At 49.8% G+C, this 21,440-nt stretch overlaps 1 pseudogene across 1 annotated transcript; it reads right to left on the bottom strand.

Moving 5' to 3' along the window:
* Positions 1-16,958: 16,958 nt before the first annotated feature.
* Positions 16,959-18,355, bottom strand: LOC307106519 (phosphoglycerate mutase 1-like; annotated as a pseudogene). Its single transcript has 2 exons — positions 18,331-18,355; positions 16,959-17,600 (listed from the first exon to the last, which is right to left on the bottom strand). The product of its transcript is annotated as a phosphoglycerate mutase 1-like (transcript).
* Between the last annotated feature and the right edge of the window lie 3,085 nt (positions 18,356-21,440).

Consider the following 21,440-nt stretch of genomic DNA (forward strand, 5'->3'; position numbering starts at 1 on the left):
TTCAATGACTGAAGTTTTTTCTCCCCTAAGATGCACCTTTTGAAGCTAGATCATGCAGACAAAGTCCTCACAATTGTGAGGTCTCATGCTTTAATATCAGACAATGTCTCTGAATTACCCCAAAACCTCAGTGATTAAACAAAAACCTGTTCTCCAGGACTTGGACATTCTAAACCATGGTCCCTGGCCATTTGTACTACAGGAAATATTTGAATGGACATTTGGGTCAAATGCCTTGCTCCTGGGGACTGACTTCGCCTGTAGGAGTCCCCGGCTGTCCGCGGTGTCTCTGTGAACGGCAGCATCGGGAGGAAATGTAGGGGGCCGTGAACGCAAGTCCCCGCCTCAGACTGGGCGGGCGCTCCCTGTCCGCACAGATGGGGGATGACGCTGGGCAGGAGGCACTGTGCCCCGCGGCTGGTGCTGTGCGTGGAGTCCGCACCCCGGGGAGCAGCCGGGCACACGCAGGCGCGTCAGAGCGGGGCGCCCCCGCTGCTCCTGGGCAGCGGCCTCCTGTGCAGGGAGGGCATCTCGGGGCGCTGTGGCATCGGTGCTAAGTGAGGACTAGATCTTCGGCCTGAGAGCAATTATCCCCTCAGCGCCACTGCAGAAATACAAGGGACAGAGCAGCCTCCCAAAAAGATTTCAATGTGGAGGATGCTAGACATGGTTCTAGTACATGCTCGTTGAACAAAAGGTCAAGTTCAGGTGAGCAAGAGAAGAAGCATAAGGCACGGCGAGGAAGGAATCCTGCCTGTCACCCTGTTATCCTCGGGCGGCTGGGAAGTCAGAGGCTGGGACGTGGGGAAGACTGCACGCCAGGTCCGCTTTGGAGGCGGCTGGATTCACGTGTGTAGAAAGATGCCATTCTTTTTAAAATATATTTTTATTAACTTCAGGAAGGGAGAGGGAGAGCGAGATAGACACATCAACCATGAGAGAGAATCATGGATCGGCTGCCTCCTGCACATCCCACACGGGGGATGGAGCCCGCAACCCGGGCCTGTGCCCTGACCGGGAACGGAACTGTGACCCCCTGGTTCATAGGTCAACACTCAACCACAGAGCCAGCCGGCCGGATAAAGAGGATTCTTCCTCCAGAGATTGCCTGACTTGCTGCCCAGTGAGGAACAACAGCTCCAGCGCAGGGCATCTCAGCCGAGGAGACGGTGGGCAACTGCTCTCAGGGCTTTGAGCATGACTTAGTCTTCCTGCCTCCCCCCGGCCTCGCTGCCTCCCCCCGGCCTCGCTGCCTCCCCCGGCCTCGCTGCCTCCCCCGGCCTCGCTGCCTCCCCCGGGCTCTGCTCTTGCAGGAGAGCGTGTCCGTGGTTTCCCCTCCCCGAGCCCCAGGAGGAGGCTGTTTAGCCCCGGGCTGCTTTGCCTGACGCTGCCGGCTATGTAGAACGGAGGTGTAGAACGGAGGGGGGGGGGAAGGGGGGAGGGGGGCAGAGAGGCAGCTGGAGAGGAGGCAGGGGGATGTGCGTGCGGGAAGGAGACAGCTCTGGATGGAATAAAGAGGCTGCGGCCTCCCTGACGTCCCAGGCCTCTGACTTCCCAGCAAGGGCGGCTCCTGTCGGCCCTCAGACCAGCGCACCCTCTGCGCCATCCCGTGGGGTCGGTGTTCGGGGAGGTCTGATGGATCGGTACTTCTCCAATGAGATCGGGAGGTTAACCATCTGTTTCCAGGGCGTGGCAATTCACAGCAGTCTGCAGTGAGGAATATTCCAGGGCTTAGAGCACGCTGGGCCTGTATGGGCTGCACCAGCAGGTGGTGATAGCGTACCATAGAAAAGCAGATAGCTTGGGCCCGGCGCTGGGCGGTGCAGTTTTGCTCTGCTTTGTTATTGAAGCTTGGCAGTGCCCGTCTCTGTATTCCGTGGTGCAGCGTGGCGGAGCCCGGCTGATCTTAAACTTGGTTTATGATGATATCATTATTTTTTACGGCTACAAATTAACTGTCGGCTTCAATCTAGCCCGTGCTCCAGCCGCCTTCCGGGGATCATCTTGTCAGTTATGCAGCTTTCCAGTGTTATGGCTGAGATCAGGAGTGATGCCTTAAAGGCGCACGGGGAACACGATCCGTCTTCGGAATGAAATGTGGGACGTGGATGCGAGCTTGGCTGCACGGCCAGCATGGCCGGGGTGAGGACACATAGCCGCGGGCGGGCCCGAGGCCGGGTGCAGCCAGAAATGTGACTGTCGTGACATTTGCTCAGGTGAAGCCATACATGGACGTGTCCACAGCGGCCGCTCTCCATGGAGTGAAGCGATTAGACGAGCTCCGATGGTGTCTCACGGAGCTAAGCTCAGCGTGTGAGAATGCGAAGGGGCCCGTGCGGGGCACAGGGCTGCTCCGTCCACGGGAAGTTCTTCCTCTAAGACAAAGCAGCTTGCGATGCCCCTCATTTCTTCTTCCTCAGTGGAATGCTACTGAGCTCCTCCTACGAGGTGCCCACTCTTGTCCCAGGGGCTGGACAGTCCTGGTGAACGTATTGGGCAGAGGCTCGATCGCGCCTCATCTCCCCATCTTCTTTTGACGTGGAAGGGCAAAGAGAGTCAGGCCCTCTCCACAGAGCCGGCCGAGCACCGTTGATGGACGGCAAACGTGAAGGAGAAAGGGGTCGGATGCCCGCGTGCCCCCGTCAAAGACTCCCATCAGCAACGCATCGTCATAAACCCGTCCCGGAATTCTGCTTCCAGCTCACACGCTCTCCAGGGAAGCACTGAGAGGTGGGGAGGATCCGCAGGCCGAGGTTATAGGCTGGCCTGGGTTTCAGATGCCGAACAGAGAGCGCGAGCATGGGTTCAAGCTCCCTGCCAAACGACCTGGAGTCCGCAGAATGCTTCTTCCGCTGGCTTCCCAAGTGACGTGACACCTGCTCTCGAATTTGCCGGTTTTTATCAGAATCAAATGACAGCAGTTAGCGTATAGCATGCTCAATACTGTATGGGCCAGGCCCCTTCCAGGTATTATTTCAACCCTTTTTAACATATATATATATATATATATATATATATATATATATATACATACATACACACACACACACACACATATATAGATATAGATATAGATATAGATATAGATATAGATATAGATATAGATATAGATATAGATATATTTAGAGAGAGAGGAAGGGAGAGAGATAGAGAAATAGAAACATTGATGAGGTAGAAACATCAATGATGAGAGAAGTCATTGATTGACTGCCTCCTACACGCCCCCTACTGGGGATTGAGCCCACAACTTGGGCATGTGCCCTGACCAGGAATCAAACCAGTGACCTCCTGGTTCATGGGTTGATGCTCAACCACTGAGCGACACTGGCCGGGCTTATTTCCATCTTTATTACACTTATTCAAGCGAGGCATTATTACACTCCTTTAACATGTAAATGTCACTTAAAGAGGCTGGTTACGTGGCCTGGTTACTAGCCAGCCCTGGACTTGAAGGAAGGTCTGCCCACGCTCTCCCACCGTGTTCCCCTCTCCTCTGAAGCGCTGCTTGTGCTCACACTGCTCTGTTGGCTGGAACAGGTAGGAAAGCTAGGGAAAGGCAGCGACCCCAAGATCTGCACTGGGAGCAGGACAGACGTCAAGGTGTGGGGTGCGGGTGTCATGCCCAGGGCCGCAGGGGCCCAGCGTGTGGGCTGCAGAGCTTTGCCACATCGGGAGCATCAGCAGACACGCTGCAGGTCCTGCCAGCAGAACTGGGGGCTTGTTCTGAGCGAAGCTTTGGGCGACAGACGGGGAGTCTCCGTGGGGCAGCAGAGTGGTTGGAACTCGCAGAGCAGGAACACCTTCGCTGACAGGAACAGAGGACGGAGCGCCGCGCTTCCAGCTCCAGCTCCAGCTCCGCCAGGAGGGCCACACGGCCGGCAGGAGGTGGGCAGCTCAGCCACGGAGTGGACGATGGAGAGAACGTGCGCGGGTGGTAAGTGCCCAGGACCCCTCGGAGCGCCCAGCGGCGCACATGGGCCCGCTATTGATTCCAGCGGAAATGTGCGCGCCTGCCTCCTGGGCAAGCGTGACCCCCCAGACCGCCTTTCAGGAAACAGCAAGGCTGATGGCTCCGGCGGCATTTACAGGCTCACTCCCCTCTCCATGTGTTCGGGCGTCTTGCTGAGTTGGGAGCAGGCTGGGGCAGCAGCCCCCGGGGACCCGCACAGGAGAGTTTCCGAGGACAGAGCAGCATCCTCAGTGACTGTGTGGGTCCCACTGAGGGTCCCAGCGACGCTGCCTGAGAGGAAGGAGATGATAGGACGGCAGCGGGAAGGCACACAAAGGCACATCAGGGCTTCACATCATGTGAAGCTGGTGTGGCGGCATCGGATGCCAGGAAGCAACCTGGTGAGACGTTGCCCAACTCAACTCCCATTCCACAAGCACATGACGGAACCCTCCATGACGGTGGACACAGCCCAGCGTGGAGGACCGCTCAGGGCCGCCTACGGGTCATTAGAATCAGTAGCTCTCCTCCGAGCTAGCCAGAACAATCACATCTATGTCTAAGGGGACCAGATCAGTTGTGGGAAACCACCTATTGTCTTCACTAGCAGAGAGGTGTGGACAAGGAGCCCGGAAGGCTGGTGACCCTTGAGCCTGGGCAAAGGTCAGGGCTGTACACCCACTGTTTAGTCGAGACAATGGGAGCTGAAGCAACTTCCCCACCAGACAGGCATGTAAGTCCTTCCTGTTAAGATAGTCTGCCTGTTACTGGAAATTGCCTGCCTAAGGGCTATAGGTGTATCTCAAATTGAATAAAAGGATGGCCAGGTCTGAGCCCAGGCGGAGTCCTTCCTCTTGGGATGGGCTCCCGCCTGGCCCCCCAATATTTCCAAATTATTATTTCTTGTCTCTTTCATTTGCCTGCGGCTCCTTCTCCAGATCCCAAACCCTGAACCATGCGGGACGTGGGACATTCACGATCAGCTGCCGATCTCACGTACCTTTCATAGGAATTGAAAGAAAAACCGAATGCAAGGTCCGCACAGGAAGGCCTTCCAACGGGTCTTTAAAAACATTCTGCTCGTCTCCCGTCAAAAAAGCTTCCTACTTACGTTTCTGGAGGCGCTTTTCTAAATGTATTGTGACTTCCTTTGAAGAGTCTGTGACCTCCTGGCGCCCACAGACGGGGTTGGAATGGAGTCGTCTGTGGCCATGACATCGTGATGCAATGAGAAGAAGCCAAGCTTCACACCCATCTGGTTGCCTGCGCTCTCCGGGCATCATCTGGATCACCTGTCCATTTCTGTCTGCGCCCCGGTCAGAGGTTCCCAACGGCAAGTCCCTCCAGGCCAGCACTGATGTCCTCTCCGTCCCTGAGAGCCCCGGGCTCCTCTCCCCATGAGCATGTCTCACAGACCAGGCTTCTCCATGGCACACGGCCTCCTCCACCTGAGCCAGGGCCGAGAAGACATTTCCTGTCCTGTGAGAATAAATGTGTGCAGGGAGCCTAAGCTTCCCTCTCCATGTTCTCTCTGCAAGCTTGTCTTCCCCATCTCCCCACCCTGCAGGGGAAGGGAGAGGAGGATCAGGCATGCTGCTTTCTGAGTCTTGAGTATTCAATTCGAAGCTAAGGTGGATGGGGTTAGTACAGCTGGCTCAGTCCTAGGCGGCTTCCATTGGGTGCTGAATGGCAGACATTGGCTGTGTTTGATCTTTCTTTCTTCTTCTTTTTAAAAATTGTTATTATTATTATTTTTTGCTTTAATCTCCTCATTGTCAAGAAACAAACACAAAGCATTACCTCGAACCCCCCCCCCCCCCCACACACACACACACTGTGGCTCTTTTATGCCTCAGGGCCGCCCACCAACATCTGGAGGTACTGTGGCCATTGAGCTGTCTTGAACCTATAAACCACATGACATTAGCAAGCAGATCTAGGAGAACAGGAACTCAAATGTATCAATCAGTATCTTTAGAAAGATCCGGAAGGTCTTTCAGTCCTGGGAGCCTTGTGTGTTCAAAACTCTGGCTGTGGAGATGTCGTTGGTCTGGCTGTGTGGACATCTGGAGTTTTTGCCTTTAGATATAAATCATTTATATTGGTATAATCTACTCTATTTTTAGATCCTTTAATCCCCTCTTCTGGACAATGTTGACAAAGATGGGAACCAAAGTAGGACAGCTGTCCCTCTCTATAGGGGGGTGGGGGGGAGGTTGGCTCCAGGACATCCCCTCCCATACCCAAATCTGCTTCTATAAAACGGCCTAGTATTTGCATACAACTCGCCCATATCCTCTTGTGTTCTTTAAATCATCGCTCGGTGACTTATAATACCTGATCCAATCAGCCGCTGGAGGGACTGATCATTCCACTCTCAGACTCAGGATCTGCCACAAGCTCTGGGCTCAAAGTGCCCACGGTCGTCTTATCGCTGGGCTGCCCCCGCCACGTCAGAAAGGGCCGAGTCCCAGTCACCTGGGTTTGCTACTGACCTACATGGGCTTTGGGGATGGATCACCCGAATTCAAATCCTAGCTCCGCCCATTACTCACTGTGACCTGAGAAAGCCACTTACCCCTTAAACCTCTCTTTTTCATCTGCCGTAAATGGATACTAGGAACACCCACCATTTATTTAAACTGTTTCCATGTGCCAGATCCCATGTTCAGTGTTTAACATGTGCTAACTCATTTAACCTTCTTTCTTTTAAAAAAAAAAATACTTTTATTGATTTCAAAGAGGAAGGGAGAGGGAGAGACAAAAACATCAACGATGATGAGAATCATTGGTTGGCTGCTTCCTGCACGCCCCCTCCTGGGGATGGAGCCCGCAACCAGGGCATGCGCCCTGACTGGGAATGGAACCGCAATCTCGTGGTTCATAGGTCGATGCTCAACCACTGGGCCACTTCCAGGTCGGGCTAACCTTATTTCTAACACTCATTTTACAAATAAAAAAAAAAAAAAGAAAAAGAAAATAACACCCCCAAAACACAATTTCTGGGGCTGCACAGCAAGTAAGTGTTGCAGCGGGTATCAATCCACTGACGACTGTGTGGCTGGAAGGGAGAACCCCTCCTGCTGGCGTTGGAGCCTGCACCGCGCCGGCATCTTTAAACAGAAGTAAACGCCGGTTGGTGCTATCACAAGGAAGCTATTACTCTAGCGTTAGTGCTCTTGTCCACCTAGTTTGCCTTTTGCTCAGCTCAATTTCTGAAGAAGTAAGATTCTGTTATGAAACTGAGCTCAGGCCCCATGAAGAGGGAAGTGTGTATTAATGCTGATGTAGAAATCCATCTGATCTTAGACTCTGGTAAACTCTGGAAAATCTAAGGAAGAACTTTTTACCCCTTTCCTCCTCCTTCTCCACATTCCTCTCCTCCTCTCCTACTTTATGAACACTCTTTATAAATGCTTTCGCTGATCCTCCCCAACTACATACAAGCATTACAAATAACGTCTTACTCTTGCACCAATAGTAAAACCCCAAGTCGCCGTTTACTCCCACAAATCAGGGTTCTAATCCAATGATGATCAGTAAACTTGATCGGAATAGGAGCAGCACTGTACCGACCCCCACCCAGTGCTCCCTCTGGAGCCGCTCAGGTCACCGTGTGGCCACAGAATGCCCACTGAGCCCCATACACATGGCAGCGAGTTGGCCCTGCTGGCTGACAGCTTCCACGGCCCCAGAGAAAGGAAGTTTGGAGAAGGGTCAATAAAAACGCATCATAACTTCCGGGTTGGCCTGGACCGCAGGAGGCCAGCTTAGAAGGCCTTGCAAGCTCTGCCCCACCTTTGGGAAACCATTTCTTTGTGGGTGTGGATGGAGCGGGGGGAGTCGCAAGGAAGATGCCAGAAGGAGCCGCATGATAGCTCACAGCTGTCCTTTCACCGGAAGTCCATCTGCCATTTTCCTCTTTTCTCTGGCCCCTGGCTGGTGATTTTTTTTCCCCTGCAGCAAGTAGCCAGCCTCTCCCCTGTCACAAAAGTGGGGCTCCCATCGGTAAGGTGTCTTAATTCAGTAGAAAACAGAAGGGAGGCCACTGCCCACGCCCTGTTCCAGGAATGTTTTTCTCAAAATAGGAAATCTATACTCTGTGGGCTGGACGGCTAGAATTAGGCTGGATGCGTGTGACACAGAGAGATTTGTTTGCTTCAGGAAGAATCTCCCATGGCCTTGCCTGGCCGCTGGGTCCAGGACGGGTCTCTGGACGCAGAGGTGTGACAGCCCAACGGCTCTGACTGGATCAGGATAATGATGACCTTCCCCGGGCTCCTACACACCTTTTACAAAGCCTTTTCTAGTTAAGATTCTGAAACCATTGTATTTCATGCCTTCTCTTCTTGATTAAGTCGAGAGAGAGAAAAAGAGAGAGAGAGGGAGAGAGAGAAGGCTTTCCTATGGACATAGGCAAATCTTTTGTTTCTCTGTTTTTATAATGAACTCTAATATAAAGTCTGTCTGTTCTTTTGACACCCACATGAAATCAATCACCTCAAAATGGAGAGGAGGAAGGTGGAAGTGCAAGATGACATGTCTGAGGCTGTTTCTGTGCCTTCACACAGCCCCGGGTGCAGGCTACTGCATGCACTGCCCCCAGCCTCGGAGTGTCTTTCCCATTTCCCTGTTGGCGCAGAAGCTCAGCGCCATCCTGACGCCTCGGTTCACCCAGAGCAGCCACGGCCATGCAGGCCGCTCCGCTCCATCCAGCACAAGGTCTGCGAGGAGAGGAGGAACATGGAATGCCTAGTGCCCCCCCTGAGGAACAGGGAGGGCCCCACCCCTGCAGAGTGTGCGTGTCTCCCTGGGGGAAGGGTTCCCAGGTAACAGGACCCAGGCAATGCCAATACCACTCGGACCTCAGGAGGAGAGTTCTCTCTGCTCCCCCAAACCTCCCCCTCGAAAACTCCCTCCTCCCGTTAAAGAAGAACTGTGCTTTGTGATTCATAAAGTCTGTTTGGCTTTGTTCATCAAGTTGAAGGTGACGGTTCTGCTTGTGCCCTTCACTTAATGGCTATTCTCCAACGGGCAGCTTTTCTCGCGTGCGGGGAGAAGGAATAATTCTGAATTACGAGCACCAAAGGAGATTAAGGACATGTTATGCCGGGGCTGTAGTTTGTTACCAAGCAAAGGAAGCGCAAGTCATAGGGTGTAACGCAGCGGTTCTCAACCTTCTAAGGCCGCGACCCTTTAATACAGTTCCTCATGTTGTGGTGACCCCCAACCACACAATTATTTTCGTTGCTACTTCATAACTGTAATTTTGCTACTGTTATGAATCGTAATGTAAATATCTGTGTTTTCCGATGGTCTTAGGCGACCCTGCTAACGGTTCTCAACCCGATGGTCTTAGGCTCTACAGCAGCGGTTCTCAACCTGTGGGTCACGGCATTAGAAAGGTTGAGAACCACTGGGTAACGCAATGAAAGGCAACTGGGCGCCATTGCCAGCCATTCCATCCCCTCGACCTCCCTTCTCGATGCCAGAGGTGGCCCTTTCCAGTCTGCCTAGAATCTGACGGTGTCCTGGGTGTGTTCCTAATTTTGGAGCGAATCACCATTGGCGAGTGTGGTGGATGCTTGGGCGCCCTGCCTGGATCCCTCACCAGCCCAGGCGCCCTTCTCCTGCAGCTGTGAGCCCTGGCTGCCAATGGCTCAGCACTGGCCCTCCACGTCCTTCCAGACAATTGCTGATCCAGCTGCATCCCCCTAGAGGTTCTGATCCTCCAACTAGGACCAGGCAATGCTGGATGGACATGGGGCTATGATGGCTGGCCACCTCCCATCAAGGGAGACGGTCATGATTAATCATGTGATGTGATCCCATGGCACGGAGCGAGACTAGCCTGCACAGAGGACCACCCCTTTCCTCTTCCCTTTTCTGCTTGTCATACGCCCGGAAGAGCTTGCCTTGAAAAGCACCCCTTCAGTCCCCTTCACCCACCAGCATGACCGTCTTAGGCGTGGATTCTAGGGTGTTCAGATCCACGACAGTGCCCACGAATTGGAACCCATCTTGCCCTGATGAATTATACGATACAAGGTCATTGCTAACCAGAATTCCACTGGAAAACAAGAAATTATTCTCTCTGGGTGGCTGACGTCTTCTTCTGAGCCGTAATAAGCCTTTGTCACAGAAGAACGGTCCCTTCAGCTCTGTGTGGCCTCTGTGCGGCCTCTGTCCCTCGGCTCGCACAGGAGCAGGGCTGGCATGGCTTCCGAGCCACGGGAAGGTTGGAGACTTGAAGGCCATCGCCGATTCCCGCTCCCTTCCAGTGTCATGCTGTTCACTAGAATGAACTCTATGTGTAGAACTCCTTCTAACAGCTTGGCTTTTCACAGGGTTGGGACTGGGTCCTGCCACGACAGGAGTCATGATTATGGCCCCGTGTTTGTGGGAGTCAGACGGTGGGAGACACAATAAGAGATCTCCATGTGGAATCAAACAGCCCGGCCCAGGCGGGAGGGGGCGTGTCTCCAGGGCCCTCTGTAATTAGAAACGTGATTGTGTAAATGTCCGAAAGCCTGCCCTGGCTTCAGAGAAAGTGGCCCAGAGCCACTCCAATCCAGACAAAAAACTGTGCAAGATGTGAAGGTCTCCTTGCCTGGCGCCAGGTCGCGGGCTGAAGGTGGCTGACTCAGCGATCGGGGACCAGGACCGCTCCTGGAGTGAGTGGCCGGCCGCCCTGACTCCCAGGAGGACAGCGTGCAGAGGGCGGTGATGAGAGAGGACACGGGAACACAGCCTTTCGAGGCAGTGTTTCTGGTGGGTGTGGAAATAGACATGCTTCCACAGTGGAAGTCTGAACCCTTCAGAGACATCAAACCTGTGCTTTGAGCCAGACGTGCTGACGGAGGCACCAAACGTGCTGACGGAGGCACCAAATTGGATACGACTGATTCTCAGCCTCATATTTTGGTCTAAAGAAATGAGCTCTTTGTTTTCACATGTTATTGCTTATTTAGAGTCAGTATCTTTTAATTAAATCTGAAGCTTCTTTTCTAAAGCAAGCAGGTGCTCGCTACTTTCTATTCAGCCATCTGATGTTCCTTTTGTTTCAGTTTCTTCATGTTCACAAGTGATTTTGGCTGGGATCTCAAGTTGTTAGCAGTTAACATTTGAATGAGATGCATCCATTTGGAGACCAGTACTAAAAAATCAGGTTATTGTTTTTAATAGTATAGAATTTATAGTTTACTGGTATGACTTTCCCCCAGGATTCTGTTCCAAAAAGGCTACTGCTTTTTTAAAAAATATAAACACATTTTCTTGTTGAATTTCCAAATACAAGAGCTTTGAACTTGTGGTTCATTACTAAGAAAGTAGAAATCTCCCAGCTGGTGTGGCTCAGTGGTTGAGGGTAGACCCATGAACCAGCAGGTCATGGTTCAATTCCCAGTCAGGACACATGCCAGGATTGCAGGTTCGATCCCCAATAGGGGGCGTGCAAGAGGCAGCAGATCAATGCTTCTCTCTCATCACTGATGTTTCTCTCTCTCTCTCTCTCTCTCTCTCTCTCTCTCTCTCTCTCTCTCTCCCTCTCTCCCTTCCTCTCTGAAATCAATAACAAATATTTTTTTAAAAAGCAGAAATAATTATTATAGCCACTAACGTTCTTATTAAAAATCCTTCCCCACTCGCCACAGGGTCGTCATGCCACTTGAAAGTGTTAGATGCCATAAGAAGCATCTCTGAAAGTTAAGGGACTTTTTATCCTGTTTGATAAAAGGGAAGCAAACTTGGTGAGTGAAGAGAAAAAGAATTACTTCAGAAAATCCGAATTATTCTCTACTATTTTCCCTAAGGCTTTCTTGTATTTTATAGCCACCTCTATGCAAATGAAAGATCGATTGCGTTTTTGAAAACAAGAATGGTGGTACTGACAAAATGTCTAAAATTTTATTAGAAAAATTTGGAAGTATAAAATGAACTTCAAATTTTAATGTACTGTGTCATTAGAATGTTTTATTCTCTAACTTTTATATTTGTAAGATTTATTAAAAGGAAAATCAATGGGATTAGAAAATTAAAAATCCCATGAGAATAAAATATTGATTGTTTAGATCATGTATCTCCAGTAGCATTTTTCTAGGATAGAAGTTGGCAGGGTAAGAAATTAGTGAGTAAGAAAAAAGGACACATGTTTATAGAGTGACTATATACTTTCTGAGTTGGTTTAGATATTTATTTAAAATTTAATATTTTTCTTTGATTTTCTTTTTCTAATTCTTTCTTGCTCATTTCTAGAAGTAAACTATGATTTTTTGAACTGAAGCTAGGCCTTTGCTATTAACCTCTTATGATAGTTGGGTCAAGTAATTGTTTGATCAGACAAATCATTTTTAAATCATTAAGCAGAATAATCACCTATGAATAAGTAATTATTTTCGTAGATATAAATATGGGTGATATATGGAATAACAGACATTCATATAATGGAAACCTTAAAATAGTTAAACTGCTATTATATATGTCCATAAAAAAGACAAAGATATTCCAAGAGCTAGATACTTCAGAAATAACCTGATATGGTAAGATGCATTTATATGATTGTTAGAGCAGATTTTCTTCCATAAGTAACAGGTTTAAGGCTGACATCAAAATTAATTTATATTCTCTGAGTTTCTACCAACTAATGAAATAGTGAGGCCATCTAGAAACACTCAGTGTTGGAAGTCAGACAATCTAGAAAGAAAACTTTAATTTTATGCAGTTAATTTACTAACTGAATAAGCCATATCTGAGTAATTGAGAATTATCTTCAAGCAGGAAAAAATACAAAAATAGGATAGCTACAAAAAAAAAAGTGCAAAAGTCCCCAAGTCTTTGCAACACATAACGGTAATTATTTCATTTTGTGTATAAAATATTTGCTAAATCAAGTCATATGCATTCCCCAGCCATGTAATGTGAAATCTGTGGCTCTACTGAGAAAGATGAAATAGTGTGTTAGCAAGTTACCTGCTACCTTTCCTCAGGACCATCCCTAAGAGGTACAGGGTTCCAGGCCAATATCTTCTGTAGGATCTCTGTCTAAACAAAAATACCGATTTAAAAAATTGTTATAAAATTCATGGGCCTATGTAAGATATGGTAATTTGCAATAAAGCTTCAGAAGGATGATAAAGTAGAGCTATTTACACATATTTATTGTCCAATCATTGCACGTAAAGATTCTTTTTTGTAGCTAGGCACAGTATCTTCTTGTTCTTTATTGTCAAGTGCATGGTTCCTGGCTAATTTCATATCTCTCACCATGTGAGAAAAAGGTAGCAATGCTGTTGCTATTCACAATGCCATGGCTCTTTAGATCCTGTTTGAATGGAAACACTATAGATCTCCTTGCCTCTGTAGGGTCTAACACCACTTATTTAGTGCCGGTTGCATCATTACTCATGAGTCTGTATCATCATCCATCATGCCACGAACAATGGTTTTCCATGACTGTCTCAAAAGTTGTTATTGTGCTTTGTTGATGCTGACCCCAAATGCAAGCCTTATCCAGCACATGTAGGAAAATGTGAATGAGCAGTTGTTTTCGGGTCATGTCGAATGTAGTGTTCAGAATTTTATAGCATCGACTTAGAGTGATTCGCCTTCCAGGTATGGCTTCTCTTGAAGTCCTTGGGCAGTGATGATGGTGTCCCTAGAATGCGGTCTGTTTCAATGTTGGCTTTCCCTCTTTCCATACCACATCCACCAGGAAGATGGGCGAGAACTGTGGGGAATGAGAAGAGTGGTTCCATTTGTACTAGAATGTCCATCCCTTGTCCAGCATGGCTTAAGCCCAGCCTGGCCGAGAACAACACATGAAGTAAGGCAAGAGAGGACATGGATTGGAAGCATCACTGGACATGGGGGAATAGAGGTCTCAAAAGCTCTTGGAGATGGGTGAGGTGACCTCGGGGAAGTAGCCTAACACGTGATGTGGACCCTGAGGGGGAAGTGGGGTGACAGCCCTGGATAAACCTGCGTCCACCTTGCTTCCATGGTGCTAGCGACTGGAGGTGACACCTTCTTCTACCAGCCCACACACCCGGCTGAAGCCTCGGGGTTGGCAGTATACCATTGGCATCCTAGAGCCCTAAACGTGTCCTTGTCCCTCAGAAACGTGAGTTTCCACAAGTCAGCATGTCAGCACCATTCCAGAGGCCCATCTGACCCAGACGCTCATGGCTTCCTAAAAGAAATACTCTGCTGGCTAACACACACAGAAGGCTCTTTGAGACATCTGGCTTAGCCCTTGAATGGGCAGAGGCTTAGACAGTGCTGCGAAAGGGAGCGAGCTTAGAATTCCTCATCTTCCCTGCAGGGCCATGTCTTAACCACACATCTCGAAGCGTTGCCCACTGGGACACTTCAGCAGGAACTTGGCAGCCATTTTAGAACACACCCCAAGCTTGGAGGCTGGGATGCACAGGGTCCTGAGTTGATCTGTGTCTTCTTGTCCAACGACACTGTCAGCTCTGGCTGGTCCCAGGCACCAGAAGGAAACGGAGAAAAAAAAGTTTGGAAGGTACATTAGAGCATGGGGCTCCCTGAGGAACAGGCAAAGTCTGGGCTCCCTGCTTGTCTGGGTCTAAGGGCGAGATTTCCTCGTGGCTTTCAGTCGCAATTGCCTCATACAAGTTTGGGGTGTGTTCTTAAATGGTTGCTAAGTGATTACCCAAGTGCCCTCCCCATGCCCCAGGAGGCAACCCTTAGAGGTATGTTCTTAAGATATCGCCCGGCTGCAGGGAAGATGAAGGACTCTAAGATTTTAAGAGCAAACCACACAGGCTCCATGTATACACTCATAAATTATGTTTAATAGTTCATCTTCATTTCAGAATAGTGGACCAAGCTCTAAAGAGACACTTTCAGCTCCTGGACTCCTCACACAAAGAAAATGCTCGTGGAAATGGGGGCCATTATTATTACTTCCTGGGTTTTCATTTAAATTGATGAAAGCGGAGTAACTTGTCACTTCAGTAGGGAAAAAATGAATATATGAGTTTCGTGGGAGCTTCAGAAGTTGCAAGCTATGACTTGCAATGTAAATCTACTTTTTAATGTCTAGTCCCATTCAAAGAACAATAAAAGGAAGGGAAGTCTCTTTGTCTTTTTTGCACTTAGAAGAAACAGATATGAAAAATTGGTATTCTAAAGTGATAGATCAAACAGGATAGTTTAAAAACTTTAGGATGACAATAATTAGAAAGAAATGCATCTTTTGTGGGAAAAAAATGCATCTTTTGTGGAAAAAAATAAATCCCTTATATTTCTTTGATGTTGCTATGGAAAAGAGAGGTGGTAATGGTCAGAGGTGAAACTTTCTTCCTGTTCTGAAACACAAATGAATTCCAGACTTCAGTTTCACTTTAATTGATTTATTCCTCCTTTCTGTTTCCTTCCTCTTCCTCCTCCTCCTCTCTCCCCTCTTTTCCTTCTTATCTTCCTTCTTCTTTGGCACCCTTCCTTCGCTTCACGCAGGCTTCACACTGGCTTGTTAATTAGAACGAATGAATGCACTCACTGTCAATGCTGCATTTTAAAAACTATAGGTTTTTTCCCCTCAGAATCTCCCTTCCGCCATTTTGCTTCGTATTTCAGAGCGGAGAAATTTCTATTCCTGTGTACTCTGTCTCCACACCTTCAGCCTCCACAGTTTAGCCTCCTTCCATGTCTAGCCTGGACATGTATGATGTCACACAGCCTGGCCACAGCGCCTCCATGAGCTATCTTGAGTGACTGTTTCTCAAATAACTATTTTCTTAAGGCTGAAGACTTTCTTATTTTTATTTATTTATTCTTATTGCACATCCCTCATTCATTATACTGATGTGAAAAAGATTTAGTAGTTACGCCCCAAATGCTTACTGGGCTCAAGTGACAGGGCCACGAAACTAGAACAGGATGAGAGCTCAGGCACAGGGGGAGACACCCCTGGGACAGGACTGAGAACTCAGGCACAGGGGGAGACACCCCTGGGACAGGACTGAGGACTCAGGCACAGGGAGAGACACCCCTGGGACAGGACTGAGGACTCAGGCACAGGGAGAGACACCCCTGGGACAGGACTGAGGACTCAGGCACAGGGAGAGACACCCCTGGGACAGGACTGAGGACTCAGGCACAGGGAGAGACACCCCTGGGCATGATCAAGAGGCCTCTCACTGCCACGGGGTGAGGAATGGCTTCTTTTGTGATGACCACATGTGGGAGTATTTCAACCACCAGGAAAACCCCAGAAGGGTTTTTGTTTTGTATTGTAGAAACTAGAGGCCCGGTGCACGAGATTCGTGCACAGGGGTGTGTGTGTGGGGGTCCCCTCAGCCTGGCCTGCACCCTCTCCAGTATGGGACCCCTCAGGGGATGTCTGACTGGCAGTTTAGGTCCAATCCCAAACCGGCAGTTAAACATCCCTCTAGCAATCCAGGACTGCTGGCTCCTAACCGCTCACCTGCCTGCTGGCCTGATCCCCCTAACTGCTCTCCCCTGCTGGCCTGATTGCCCTAACTGCTCTCTCCTGCCGACCTGATTGCCCCTTACTGCCTCTGCCTTGGCCCCACCACCATGGCTTTGTCCAGAAGGACATCCCGAAGGTCGTCAGAAGATGTCTGGTATAATTAGCATATTACCCTCTCCTCTGGGGTCACCCCTTAACAAGGCTCCTTCCTCTCCCCCTAAGGATCTCAAGCAGATCCTTAGTAGTAAACAAAACACTAGCAAAAAACCAAAACAAAACAAAACAAAAACGGAGTTACCACCTCTGGACTCTCTTACATAAGAGTCTTCCTCGGCTTGGATGAGGTCCCAGGCCCCAGAGGTGCCATCCTGACTGGGTTGAAGGGAGTGGGTGTGGGAGACAAAATGGCTAAAACAAAATAGGGAGCCACCCGCCCATCTGCAGCTGCACCCTCAGATGCCTACAGATGCGGTCAGTGTGGCATGTGCGCAGGGGCATGCAGAGGGCTGGGCTGGGATGGAGGTGACCTTGGGAAGGTTGTTCGCCTGCTTGCCTTCACTTCCTGGCCTTGCCCTGGGCAGCCACAGCCTCCATGGCTTTACCCACGGGCTCTTCATCCCCAGGAACTGCATGGGCTCGATGGGCTTCAAGTTCTCATCCAATTCATAGGCATGGGAAGCCCAGTCGGCAGGTGCACCTCCATGATCGCCCCTTCAGAAAGCCCCCCCGATGTCTGACAAGGCCCGGAAGGCTGCTGCCATGGGCTGCAATCAGTACCCGTGTCCCCTCCTTGATGGGGGCACGATTTCTTCATTCCCAAAGGGCAGAGCGCTGGCAATGGTGTCCTTCAGACCCGCACAGGAGGGCAGCTGGTCTCCAGCGAGGCCGGCACACCTGCGGTCCTTGCGGATGTGGCTGTAGAGGGGCGGGCGGGCTCCATCGGCGGTGGTGGACATCATAGGAGCGCCTCCAGATCGTTACCCGGCCTCGCCACGCTTGGCAGCGGTTTCTGCCTTAAGGCCAGGCTGACCCCCACAGTGCCGCTCATCGACCCGCCAGGTCCTCACTCAGGCAGCCACAGGGGGTCAGCGGCACCCAGCACTGTCCAGAGGGTCCGGACTGCCCTCTTCTGCACTGAGGGGAAGCAGATGTCAAACTCATAGCCGGCATCTCGCAGCGCGGTCCTCCCCCCTCCACCTTCCGCCCCCCCCTCCTCCCCCCCACCCCCACCCCGGCACCTGCACGCTCGCCAGGCTGATTTCTTTTTCTTTCAAATTATTTGTTCCCTTTTGCTTTGCTATTATAAGTTCAAAATATTTTTTAAAATATGTTTTTTATTGATTTCAGAGAGAAAGGGAGAGGGAGAGAGATAGACACATCAGTGATGAGACAGAATCATTGATCGGCTGCCTCCTGCACGCCCCACACTGGGGATTGAGCCCCCAACCTGGGCATGTGCCCTGACCAGGAATCAAACTGTGACCTCCTGGTTCATAGGTCGGCGCTCAACCACTGAGCCTGAGCCACGCGCCCGGGCTTGAAATCTTAATGTAAGCGATTCTCAGCACTCTCTCCTTCCTCAATACATAGTTTCTAGACGGCAAAGACTCTTCTCTTATTCTCTGTCATATCTGCAGGTCCGGCACAGGGCCTGGCGTATAAATGCCCAGTACATGTAATAGATGTTAATAAAAAAAAAGGGGATACCTTTACTGGGGAAACTTCTTGCAGACGAAAACTGCCTGTGGTTATTGGATAGTTCACGCCTCCCTGCTTTTATTTATCTCTGAAATGTCTAGTTACAAGGTAGGTGGGAAAGATATTTTTAGTTCAGAAAGAAAGAGAGGAAAGGAAGGTTGTTATGAAATGATACCCCATGTGCTTCAGTCTCCCTTCCTCTGGCTAATTTCAAGGGCAGTCTCCTAACCCGAGGCATTGCTTTGCTCCCCCATCCTGGGAGCAGGCGTCCTTTATTCTGTGGGGATTTAACATTATTGATGGGAGGTCCGTAGGAAATTTGATTTTTCAAGGAAGGCACGTTCACAAGGTCTCCCCTGCGCGGCCCTGGGATCTGGAGGCAGCGAACAGTGCCCCTTGGAGAGCGCACTGATCCCTGAGCGGCTTTAGAGCTCCGGGGGCGGCCGGTTCCTCCTTGACAAAGGGCCGCTTGCCCCTTGCGCTACACCTGTGACAGTTTCCCCCCAACTCTGAGCTCTGAAGGCTCAATTTAGCTTCCGAAAAATTGAGCTGTGTTCTTTCCCTTTAGTGCCTCATTACGAACAATAAAGAGTTGAAGAATGGAGTGTTGGCTGGCAATTTTGCTATGATATATTGCAGAGCAGAATTCAGACTTGCTGTTTTGTCCTCTGTAGGACCTCTAGGTTATTGACAGGAATATATATACTAGAGGCTCGATGCACAAAATTTGTGCAAGAGTAGGTCTTCCTTCCCCCCAGCTGCCGTCCCCGGCTTCCCTCTGGCACCTGGGACCCAGGCTTCCTCTGGCCGCCGGCAGGCACCCGGGACCTGGGCTTCCCTTGCAGCTCCGGCTTCGTCCTGAAGGTCATCTGGAAGGACGTCCAGTCTAATTAGCATATTACGCTTTTATTATTATAGATAAGTAGGTATTTTCAACTGGAAAAAATATATATGATATATAAATATTTTATATATAAATAAATATATATATATTTAGTAGGTACTTTTCAACTGGAACATAGAAATAGGATAGTCACATCCTATGCTCAGTTTACCAAAACTACCAACCCCTTAGACAAGCAAGGGTTCTGCCTAGCCCACAGGTAGTTAGCGATGCTAATAATAAGTGGTGCTTTGCCATTAGAGAGCCTACAACCACCTTTCTTTTTATTTATTTATTTTTATTGTTGAAAGTATTACAGATGCCCCCCCTTTTCGCTCATTGACCCCCTCCACCCTGATCCCGCCCCCTCCCAGGCCTTCACCGCCCTATTGTCTGCATAATGCATTCTTTGGTTAATGATTTCCCCCTTCACTTTCCCTCTGAAATTTGTCAGTCTGTTGTATGCTTCAATGTCTCTGTGGAATCTAATGAACAAAATAACCTGATGAACAAAATAGATCCTCTAGCCACCTTTCAATGTGATAGGTGGCTCTCTCCCCAGTCACGAGCTATGCAGCATGAACAGGAATCTTACAAATTCAGGAAGCAGTAAGAGAACATTGCTTACAAGTTCTGGGAAGAGTGCCTTGGCACTCTATATTTCCCTAAGAAGGTTTGTGTTTTTTTCTCAAGGCAAATCCAATCCTGGGACTAGCTTCTACTCTTGAGTCTGTGCCTCAGGGTGGGAAGGAGCGTTCAGAGCCTTCATCTCTATAGACCGGAAGTCAGACACTGTGGTCCATGCCAGGGATCCATCGAGAGCAGACAGTTACTACTGGCTTGCATGCTAGTTAACATGATTTGAGCCAGTTGCCAAGAGTTAAAAGCAAAGAGGATTTCATGTAGAAAGAAATCTGAATTTTGGCCCTTCTTAAAAGAAGTAGAAGTTTCGGCAACACCGGGCTTGGTTTCTGACATGGCAAGCGGAGTTGGGTAGTGGCTGGCCGTTTACCCCAACCCTGGGCGGCTCCTAGAATGTACCGTCCCTTTCTGGAAATTGAAAAAAGGCACCACCTTTGGGCGGGTGAGTTAGAAGGGCGCCCCATCCGGAGGACGTGGCCCACATGCAGCAGCTCTGGCACCATTGCCGCCACCTCCTGGCACCATTTTGCTCATTGTGAGCCCCCGTAGACATTTGGGTTTGTGACCGCTGCCAGAGCCTTTGGAAGAAGCCTGCCTGCAGCATCCGTCTCGATGGGAGAGGGCTGGCCTGGAGGGCTTCCTTTGGTGGCTTGAGCACAGAAATGGAGGCACCAGCGTTGGCTCCTGTTCCCCTCGGGAAGACAGCCGGACGGTTTTGTAGGAATTATCATCAGGGCTAGGTCTCCCTCTCCTCGAGGTTCACCGTACTTCTGAACCTCCATCCTCCCCTGCACAACCCCATGCTGATTTGCCACTTGTTTATCTTTTCAGCCTATCAGAGGACGAGCCCAGGCAGGAGATGGTGACTTCTCCAGCATGACACAAGGGGATGATTCCTTTAATGTACAGAGTTGGAGCAGACGTCTTGTGCCATCTTCGAATTAGCCAATCCCAGCCTCTCTCTCTGTTGACAAACTGCCCTTATTAAACCATGCCCCAAAGTGAACCTGCAGCTACTGACAATGGACAATGCCAAGGAGCTAGGGAGCCCCTCCGTGGCCTTGAATAATAGTCTCTGTGTGGCTCCCCAAGAACCAGGGGCTGCTTTTTCTTAGCATTGAATCACAATCTCCAAAACCATTTACGTAGCGTGGCGATCTGTGACACCTGCTGCCTAAGGGGCGATACAATGACGTTAATCCTACCCCATCTGAGAGCCTGTAAAGTGACTCGTCGTTAAGCACAGTTGGATGATACAATTAGGAGTCTGTTTTGGCAAAAGCATGGAGTTCAGACTGGGATTGAGCACTGACTCTCACACTCAATAGTTACGTGAACTTGGGCCAGACTTTTAACTCTGTGACCAGCAAAGGAAAAATAGTTAAATTATAACACGATGAGTGAGAACCTAGAGTGGTTAAGAATTCTGGAGTTCCCTCCCTCCCCCATCTTACTTGTTGGAGTAAATTGTCAAAAGTCTCAGGTGCAAAAAATAGCACCTTTCTAATAGGATTTGTTTGATTGAATGAGATAGAGCTTGTGTCTAGCGTGTGGTAGGTATGCAGGACCTGACCACTGGAGATCCCATCCCGGTGTAACAGAAGCTATCAAAAAGATTGGTTCCCACCCCAGCTGGTTTGGCTCCGTGGATAGAGCGTTGGCCTATGGACTGAAGGGTTCCTGGTTGATTCTGGTCAAGGGCACGTACTTCGGTTGCAGGCTCGACCCCCAGCCCTGGTCTGTCCTGTGCAGGAGGCAACCAATCAATGTGTCTCTCTCACATTGATGTTTCTCTCTCTCTCCTCCTCCCTTCC

Source organism: Cnephaeus nilssonii (genome assembly GCF_951640355.1).
Source record: "Cnephaeus nilssonii genome assembly, chromosome: 10".
Taxonomy (NCBI): domain Eukaryota; kingdom Metazoa; phylum Chordata; class Mammalia; order Chiroptera; family Vespertilionidae; genus Cnephaeus; species Cnephaeus nilssonii.